Source organism: Solanum pennellii, chromosome 5 (assembly GCF_001406875.1).
Source record: "Solanum pennellii chromosome 5, SPENNV200".
In the NCBI taxonomy this organism is placed as follows: Eukaryota; Viridiplantae; Streptophyta; class Magnoliopsida; order Solanales; family Solanaceae; genus Solanum; species Solanum pennellii.
The window spans coordinates 5,128,883-5,140,031 of record NC_028641.1 but is presented as its reverse complement, the minus strand read 5'-3'; positions in this window follow the sequence as shown (position 1 = coordinate 5,140,031).

The following is an 11,149-nucleotide window of genomic DNA, read 5'->3' as shown; positions in this document are numbered from 1 at the left end:
GACAATCTGTAGAAAGTAAACAAAAGTACGATAGGTAAGGTCAAAGTACACGCTACACGAACAACAAACAAACATGTCACAACTCTAAGATTAAAAGAAAAGGTGCATAATAGGAGGCAAATGTAACCTTTTTCCATGTTTAAAAAATGCAAAAGAAATTATTTATAGCTGACATTTGCATTGATTTCTTTAATCTGCAAGTCTTGATGTAAATTTGTTTGGCTTAGGTTAAATCAAACACATATAACATATTTTTGTATAGAATTTGAAGACAACTTAGAAGTTTAAATTAGTGATGTTATACTTATTGTACTTGAATTTTATTGTATTGAGTGCTTATATCAAAACACTATAGGAATAAATAATACTCGACACTTCCTTCAGCACTAAAGGTGTCATTTGGTATTATATATAAAAATAGTGTTTGTATGAAATTTTAGTACAATGTTTGACCGTAAGTTTAACTCTGGTACAACTATTACTAGTATTACAATTAACCTGTTTTGGGATATATGACCCCAAACATTTGTTCTACAAGAAGCAAAAAATATTAATTTAGTGAACTACACACTTGATTTCAATATTTTGGTGTAACAGAATAAAAAAATACATCATGAAATTTAAATTTATGTATAAGCTATTAATAAGAACACCAAAATCATGAAAATGGTATTATTTTTTAATTCAAATAATCATATACAAACCATAATTAAACCTAAAACTATCAAGACTTGAATGATAAATCATATTCCTATAAATTAAAAAAATTTGATAATTGAACAAGGTAATATTCATTATTCATGACTAAGCCATAAGTCCATATTTTACCTTTAACCTATGTTTTCTCAAGACAACATAATTAGAATTACACAAATATTTTACTTTTTTCTTAATAGTGTATTATTTGTAAAAACTACAATCTTAAGAGGAAACAAGTTTGAAAGAACTTAATTTTGTTTCTATCATTACACTGTGAATTTAGATACACCCATCATTGGAGTATACTATATGTCTTTTTTATGAAATTTTTTTTATTCATGTTGTTATTGTTGTTTTAATTAGGGTTTCTTCAGAGGGTGACTCAATCCCTTTAAAGATGAGGCATATGCCTTAGGTCCCCAAAATTGAAAGGCCTAACTTTAGTCACAATAAAATATCTTAAGCTTTTTGTAGCAAAAACAAAGAATGTTTTAATTTGTATGGAACTCTTTCATATGGATCAATTTTATATTTAACTTCCACATGATAAATTTAAGTCCACAAGATTAAAAATATATTTTGGTATAAATATATATTTAGTTTAAGATCATAAAAATAAAATTATTTTTATGAAAAATAAACAAATAATTTGAATCTCACATAAAAATAAAATATAATTAAAATTTCGGCCTCCAACTTATTTTTATTTTTAAGACACTATCTAGCTTGAGCCTTCACTGAGTTTATTTATCAATTATGTGTACTAACTGTTGAAGCAAGCTTGACGACTGATAAAACACTTCAAAGGAACAAATCCATCGAAGCAGAGTGACGAGTTAAAGTTAGAGCCGTACTAGGATTAGACTACTAAATCTTATGTTACGTACGACTAAGCTATTGAATATTATAGGAGTCAACTAGGATAATGTATTTGATTTGTAATACAATACTACTCATGTAATTATTTGTATTGTACAAGGACTCCTAGTATAACTAGAATAAGACTCTTCTCCGATATAAGGAGATTGTAACTCAACATTATAATAAGCAATACATCCTTGATTTCTACATACTTTCGTGAGATTTCGACATGGTATCAGAGCAATAAAGCTTTTCCACTTTTTAACATATTAGATCATAATAAAAAAACAACCAAGTTTATCAAACCACAATGACCCCTTCTACCAACACTCTTTCGACCTCTTCACTTCATCATTTTATTTCGTCCTACTCCATTAAACTTAAGCTAATGAACTATCTTTTATGAAGGACACAAATGAATCAGTTGATTCAAGTGATGAGATTAACCGAATTCATCACAGAACCACGTTAAGCGACCCGTTCCACTTGGAAGACTACTGAGAAAATTGTAATAGGCGAGAAGAGTGTTGAAGACAAAAACATTGTTGATGACTGGAAGGAAAAGGATGTGTTACTAAGGAGTTGGATTTCAGGCACCTTGATAGAAGAAAACATGTACCTGATTGTAGGCTGATCAACTGCCAAGAAGATGTGGAAATGCTTGGAAGAAACATATCTTCAAGCAACTAAAGATAAGAAGTTCCATCTCAAGCAACAACTGCAAAGTGTGAGGCTAGGAACCAAAGCAATTGACGAATACATTAAGGCATTTAAAGGCATATGTGACGGTCTAGCAACCATTCACAAGCCTGTAGATGAAGATAACAAAAGTAATTAATTTTGCTAAAGGTATAGGTCATATTTACAAGACCTTCAACACTATCATGTTATGTAAGACACCATATCCTACTCTTAATCAGTTTGTTCATACTATCAGGGGTCTTGATATGAGGGATGATAAAGAAAAAGTGCCTCAATAAAACCATAACATGACATTCTCTGCCCAAACAGGCAGGGGAAGAGGAAACTACTCTCAAAGAAGAGGAAACAATAACTTCAATTCAAGAGAAAGATGCTTCAAGTCTACTGGACAAGGAACATGTCCTTATAACACCAGAAACGGACCAGGTCCTCAAAACAGTCCTTCAGGTGAAAGTCATGAAAGAGACAATAATGATGCGTGTCAAATTTGTGGTAGGATAACCATACTACTCTTAAGTGTTTTTACAGGTGAGACTAATCTTACCAAGCCAACAGATGAGCTACCACAAGCATTGACTACTACTAATCTATAAAACACTACTGATGACACCTTGTATGTAGACTCAGGAGAAAGAAGCCAAATGACACATTACTCAGGTATCCTAACTGATCTTAAACAAAACACAGAACCAAATAAAATAATTATTGAGAATGGATCAAAGTTAGACATTACACATGTTGGAAACATATTTGGAACAGGTCCAAAGTTAAAGGAAGTTCTCCTAGTCCCTAAGATCAACAAAAATTTACTCTCAGTTAGTAAGCTTGCAAAGGATAATTGTTGTACTCTTGAATTTGATGAAACTAACTTTATTGTAAAGGACAAGTGGAAAAGGACATTGCTGGACAAAGTATCTAAAAGGAATGGACTCTATGCTTTGCAAGACAACAATCTCTACGCCTTGACTGCTTCACACGACTAGAACACGTCAAACAACATGTGGCATACTAGATTAGGACACCCTAGTTTGAAGTTTTTAATATTTTTTGAGTAGTAATAGTTGCATCAATGTTAGTAGTTAGAATAAAATTCCTACTGTTTGCTCTAGTTGTCAGTTGAGAAAGAGTTGTAAACTTCCTTTTGGTTTGAGAGATAAAATTGACAAAAAACCCTTATTGAAAATTCATCCTGACTTATGGGGATCAGCTCCTGTCGAATCTTCCCATCATATGAAGTATTATGTATTTTTGATGATGATCACATAAGATATACATGGATTTATCCATTGAAAGAAGTCTGAATATATTTCATAAAATGGTGGAAAAATAATTTGCTAAAGAGATTAAGATTTTTCAGTGTGATGAAGGTGGTGAATTTATCCAAATAGACTTCATTAAGCATTTGGAAGATCATGACATTGTGAGATATATTTCATTTCCTAACACACCTGAATAACATGAAACTGCACAGAGAAAACATAGGCATATTGTGGAGACCGACTTAACTCTACTACTTCATGCTAACCTACCTCTGTTTCTTATGGGTTGAAGCTTTTCTCACTGCAATAGTTCTCATCAATAGATTGCCTTAATCAATCCTAAAGATGGTGACTCCGTTTATTAAGTTTCATGGGGAACAACCTGGATACAACAGCCTAAAAGTATTTGGGGTGTAGATGTTTTCATATATTAAGGATAACAATAAGTTCAGTCCAAAGACCTATCCTTGAATGTTCATAGGGTACAACAACTTACACAAAGGATATAGATGCTATCATCCCTCTACAAGAAGGGTTTACATATCCAGGCATGTTGTGCTTGATGAAAACACATTACCCTATGTGTCTTCAAATCAATCTCAGACTAAAATTGATGTCTCACCTCACCGTGCTACTTTTGTTAATCTTTCTCTAAACTACAGACACCTGATAATTATGATTCAATGGAATTACATGTTGCTAGCCTACGCATTACTGGTGATAATGCTGGTAGACCTCATATACCCATTGATGATGAGAGTATTATTGACCTCTAAGGGGAAGTATCAGATGTTGAGGAACAGGTTGAAGTTGATGATCCATACATTAGCTTCGAAACTCCAGCTGCAAATTTTGAATCTGCCAGTAGCAGTGACGAACAAGTTGCTCTTACAGGTCCAACCAATGATCATCATCAAGCAACCATTTTAGTTAATTTATTCGTTGACCAATAACTTGACAATTCTACACTCTAGTCCACTATCTTGGTTGATGTAATAGTTGAGGTACTTCCTGAACCAGGAACAAGGCGAAGGAACGACACTTGTTACTTGTTTCTTGCAGCAACAAACAAATTGTGAGAGAACCAAATACTACTAAGGAATCACTAAAATCACCTTATTGGCTTGCATGGATGCAAGAAGAAATTGATGTTTTACATATTAATAAGACATAGATTTTTGTGCCTAAATCTCCTGGTATGAACTTGATTGGATCAAAATGGGTGTTTAAGACAAAATTAAAAGCTGATGGGACAATAGATAGATTTAAGGCCTGACTTGTGGCAATGGGATTCTCGCATCTTGAAGGGATGGATTTTGAAGAAATATTTAGTCTTCTGGTTAAAGCTACAATTATTAGTGTGGTTCTATCAATTGTTATCAGTTCAAAGAGGAAAATTAGACAACTAGAAGTCAAAATGTGTTTCTCCAAGGCTTTTTACAAGAGGAGGTGTACATGAGTCAACCTCCTGGTTTTATTGATCCCTAAATACTAAGCATGTATGTCTTACACTTTGGTTTCATTTGTAGTAAGACTGACCCTTCCCTATTTACTTTGCAAACTCACAAAGGCAAAATATTTCTCTTGTTATATGTGGATGATATTATTGTCATAGGAAGTAATTCATTTCATGTCTTAGAGTTGGTTCTACAACTTGGAAAGAAGTTTGCTATGAAAGATCTTGGCCCTTTACACTTCTTCCTAGGATTTGAGGTAAACTATTTCGTAGGTGGAATTCACTTATATCAAAGCAAGTATGTCGCTGAGCTGTTGGCCAAGACAGAGATGACTTTGGCAAAGGATGTAGCCACTCCTTTGGCTAGAAAACATGGTTTGCTGAAGTTGTGGGAAGTCTTGTATATGCATCATTTTTCAAAATGATAGTAGGGAGTCTTCAAATTTGACCCTCACAAGACCTGATATCACTCATGCTGTGAATTTAGCAAGCCACTTTATGCAAATCCCAAACATTGAACATCTTTAAGGGGTAAAAATGATACTCAGGTACATCAAAGGAACTCTATACTTTGCACTTAGAATTATTTCACAATCACCATGTAGGTTGTATGGCTACTCAAATGCTGATCGGGAGGTTGTATCACAACTAGGAGATCAACTACAACTTATAGTATCTACCTAGATGCAAATTATATTTTTTAGACCTCCAAGAAACATACCACAGTAGGTTGATCGAGCGCTGAAGCTGAGTATAGAGCACTAGCCTCCACTGCCACAGAAATAACTTGGATTTTGTATCTTCTTCATGACATTGTGGTGTCCTTTCGATCTGTTCTTACGTTGTATTATGATAATATGAGTGCGTTGTACATGACAATTAATCCAGTTATGCATGCTAGAACCAAACATGTTGAACTGGACTATCATTTTGTTCATGAGAAAAGGGCCAGGGGACAATTTCTTACTCAATTTATGAAGTCTAAGGATCAACTAGCTGATATTCATACAAAATCCTTATTAAAAAAAGGTTTTCACTGGTTTTTGTAGCAAGCTAGGAGATACAATTCCTCTACTCTCTAGCTTGAGGGGAAGTGTTGAAGGAAGCTTGATGACTGATGGAACACGTCGAAGGAACAACTCCATCAAAGTAGGTTGATGAGTTATAGTTGGATTCATACTAGGATTAGACTACTAAATCCTAAGTTATGTACGATTAAGCTACTGAACATTATAAGAGTTGACTAGGATAAGATATTTGACTTGTAATAAATTACTACTCATGTAATCATTTGTATTGTAGTAGGACTCCTATTATAACTAGAATACGACTCTTCTCCTATGTAAGGAGCTTGAAACTCAACATTATAATCATCGATACATCCTTGATTTCTCCATACTTTCGTGAGATTTCTACACTAACTAATGTTAAAATGTTCAATTAAGAAATGACATATGTTGAAAACTGATTAATTTTTTTCCTTCTTATTTTTTATTTGTCATTTGCTTTCAACACTCTTTAAACCACCTAAAAAAGATTTAATACTTAAAAAACTTGACTATATTTTTCCCTAACTATTTCTTTTTGGAATTTGTGGGTTCTAGGACTAAATAAGAATCATTTTGTTTGTTTTAGTTAGATTCCTAACATGATGTATTAAATCTATCAAAGTTGTAGTTTATTAAATGCTCATTCTGACACATTTTTCTTTCTTCAATCTTAATAGCGGTTGTCTAAAATCTTATGTCATAATAGAAAATTAAAATCTGTGTCTATAACAAACAAAAAATGAACTTTAGAATTAAAGACTCCAGGTGCACCAGTAAACTTAAAAAGAAATAAGGGCTTTAGCTAGATTCAAACCCTAAGTGGGTGATTTCTCTAGCACAATGATAGCTCTATACTCATTAAGAGTACTCATTAAGAGTGCGCTGTTAATTATTTTTTTTGGTCAGATATAGATATACATGTATATGCACCCATACATATGAATGTGAGTTTGCCTCTCATAACAAGATAAAGTTAGTTCAATAGTGAAGTCATTAGTTCAAGTTTCAGGCTCTGATACAACATGTAAAATCATAAAAATTTATGCTAATATAGAAATTAGTATATATACATACCAGGATTTTGAACGAGCGTATTTGAGGAAGAAAACAAAATCAATGTCCCTTTGCCCTATCTTACGCTATTGTAACTTTCGTGATTGAATCGAGTGGAGGTAGTAACCCTAATGAACATAAAAGGACCAATTTATAGGATTCTACGGAAAATGTTATTGTTTTTGTTCGCAACATGTAATCTAATGAAAGGTGAATCTATTTAATTATTAAAATAAAATAAAACATATACGGTACAACTAGTTTATGATATGTAGTTATCATATTAGTAATGTTAGTAGTGAATGCTAAAAATAATTACTATTTATAGCTAATCTTTTTATTTCATAGAAAAATGGTAAATACACATGGCTATCTACAATTTGGTTGTAACATTAGATATTTCTAGGCTAATATTCATTTGTTTTATTAAATCGCGACTCATCCAAAAGAGGATAAATATTTGGTAGTTTTATAATTAGTTTTTCTTGTATAAGTGCATTTGTTTCATTGATTATTCTTCTATTTTAATCTTAGGCATTGTTAGGGACTGTACTTGAGCAAATTGGATCAATTTTAGGTCAATCATGATGGCTCAAGACAATAAACGGGTCAATATCTAATCCAAACTGAATTTGATTGGATCGATATGAATTGAGCCAAAACGTGGCAGATAATGAGTCAAGACCCAACTCAACTCAATTTTCGCTAAGTTTAATTATTTTATTAGTTCTTCAAAATATTTTAGTACACAATAACGTTATTGATAAAAATATATTATGAATATGTATAAAAATTTCATACCTCTACAAAGGCTCTAACTTTTCCACGGTCTTCAAAAAAAATGGTAATTAAATAAGTGAAATTTAAACACCTTACCATGTACAAAACAATTTATGTTGAGTAATTTAAAATTGGAAATACTACCGAAAATGTCAAACTAAATATCAATAATAAAATAATATGGCTACACTATGATTTATTTATATTTTATAGGTATATTTAATTAATAAATAGCAAAATGTAATTTACACACATAAAATTTACTTTTTCACACTTTTCACACTTTCTCTTCCCTATTTTCACTTTTGTCAGCATTCTTTCATTATCCCTAATTTAAATTCTTTATCCCCAAATCAATTCTATTACTCCTAAATCAACTCCATCTCCTAGTAGGATCCTTAAAATTACGGACTCTTCGCTCATCAAATCCTCACAATCAACAAGTTTGCTTGTTCTTCAATGTTTAATTGTGACTGAGTTTCGACGATATCTTCTAATTCCCATTTTCCCTCTTTTTTTCTTTGAATGTTTTATATTATTTTACTGTCACGATCGGAATCTAGACCTTAGACGAGATCGGCGTCGTTGACCTCTCAGAGGTCGCAGACAAGCCTACATACTTCATTCTTACTTCAAATAGGTTAATTTAAGGAAAAAAATTGAACTTTTTGATTTCTTATTTCATGTTAAACATTTTAAACTTAACATCATAGGCGTTCACAAATCAACCATCTAATATATATATAATAAAATGAAAAAAACAGATCACAATTGCATTATATGTATTCTTGCAAAAACGGCACCAATACAAAGTGTGAAATGAAAGTGGAAAGAAACACTAGTGGAACATTCTCCGCTAGCTAAGGCTTACATATAAGCTAGATAATAACGGTAGACATCCTCGAAAGCATGAGTATCTACCAAGTCCGGATGAAAGCTCCACGTCCGGATAGCTGCAACGTCAACATGTAAGCTCTAGCGTCCACTCGTACCTGCACCTAGAAATATAGAGTTGTATAGGATTAGTACACACTTGTACTAAGTATGGTTATATGAAAGCACACACCAAAGATATGCATGAGTAAGAATAACTCTTTCCTAACAACATGATTATGGAAAGTCAAGTCAGTGGACTTGCCAAATTGGGACTAGGAAAGTTAGTGAGTTTTCCAAATTTGGATTAGGAAAGTGAGTGAGCTTTCCAAATTTGAATTAGGAAAGTCATGCTATGAGAGTAACATGCATCATCATACTTATTATATTGCTCACAGCACATAACATCTTGCACATAGCACATAACATATTGCATATAGCACATAACAAACTTTTCATATCATTCGTTCATATGCCATGAGACCTTGGAATCATGGACTTGACATCAAGACTTCCCAAAATGATGGCTAAACATATGGGACCTCAACTAAGGGGAGCCTTTTTTAGCAAACACAGAATCTGCTTCATTCATTCATACGTGCTTCATTTCATTTCTTTCATACGCTAGTGTAAACACCAGCTATACCTAGAATGTAGTTTAAGACTTCTAACAGGTTCGCTGTGCAATGATCAAGAATGACCTAGTGTCATTACTTAAGTTTAGCTCACCTCTTGATCATCCTATCCTAACACCTTTGGTATCATCATTTCATTATGTGCATCATTTTAGGCTGACCTCATTCATTCACTGGAAACTTTAACTTTAATCGATGTAGATCATGTGAGCATCATGAAATCCAGTGTCTCCCCCACACCCAAAAGAGGTGGAATCACCGGCCAAAGTGACCCAAAACATGCTAGCGTACATAGGAATTGAACCCCACCAGATCCCTATATTGGCAGTATAGGTTCAAAGACTAGGAGATATAAGGAGACCCATACCCGGCATGCCGAACAATCTCATCTTATGAGAGTGACGTGAACCTCCGCCCTTCCCGAAAGAAGGCATCACCGCTCATAGCTAGTCTATCGGTGCTCAGTATAAAGTTCCATTACATTCAACTCATACGTCATGGAAGCTGGCTTCTAGTATGAGGACATCATACCTCAATAGATGATTTCTCATCTCATCATTAGTATTAAGTGTATATTGATCTCAATACTTTCATTATAGTGTTCATGGAGACTGGTCTCTTCATCAACTTTACACTCTCATAGGTGAGTACATTTTGGTAACATTTACTTAGGCTCATTTGAGATTGCTCTCATCTTTTACATTAGCCTCATATGATGTTGTCACCACATTCATTAACATTAGCACGTTTGCACTTCATAATGCTGAACCCTTTTTACGTGAATGTTCATTTCATCATATGCCAATGCACTTGGCCATTTAGTTTGTTTTACACTCTTACTTAACCCTTTTAGGGTTTCATCATTTCATTGTTCATTTCATCGTTCGTTTCATCATTTCATTGTTCATTTCATCATTTCATTGTTCATACATCTTAGTTCACTTATTTTTAAACGTATGCTAGACTTATGAGTCTATACATACAAGCCATGAGGCTTCATACATAGTTTGTTTAAGTGATTCATACTTCCTAAGATTATGTGATACAAGACTTATGGATCTTGTATTATGCCAAGATTTCGATTTCGATCTAAGCATGCAACATTATTCTTGAATATTTAATTCACATATGACTTAGTATCAATACGGGATTTGGACAAGGGAACCCGGTTTCGAATCCCTTGGACAACACTTACATTTTATTATTCATTTTGATTTTATCCATGCGGCTTGGGGACCCAAGATCGAGCCCCAACACGCCTTCATTTTATTTTTCCCTAAATTTTTCTCTTCATTTTTCACTCAATGGGACTGAGAGGATGTGGGATCGAACCCCCACAACTTCATTTACTTTTAGTTTCCAATTCGTTTAATTTCCCTTCTTTGGCTGAGGGGGTGTGGGTTCGAACCCCCACAACCCCACTTTAATTTCTTCTCTTTAATTTCCCTTGGTTCTGCCTATAGGTCGTGGGTTCGATTCCCACACGCCTCACCCTTTATTTTTCTTTTAATTTTTAAGTTGACTAAGAGGTGATGGGTTCGAATCCCACTCCTCTCATTTCTTATTTTCATAATTCATTTTCCAGCAAAGGTCATGGGTTCGAATCCCACATGCCACATTCCCTTTATCTCATATTATTTCATTGATTTTTAACATGGGGAGGTCATGGGTTCAAACCCCATTGATATCACATATTTTAATTCATTTTTTCATAGCATGAAAATCCCCTTAGTTTGGCTGAAACTCATTAACAAGATGCTGGAAATTTTTGCAGCCTATTTT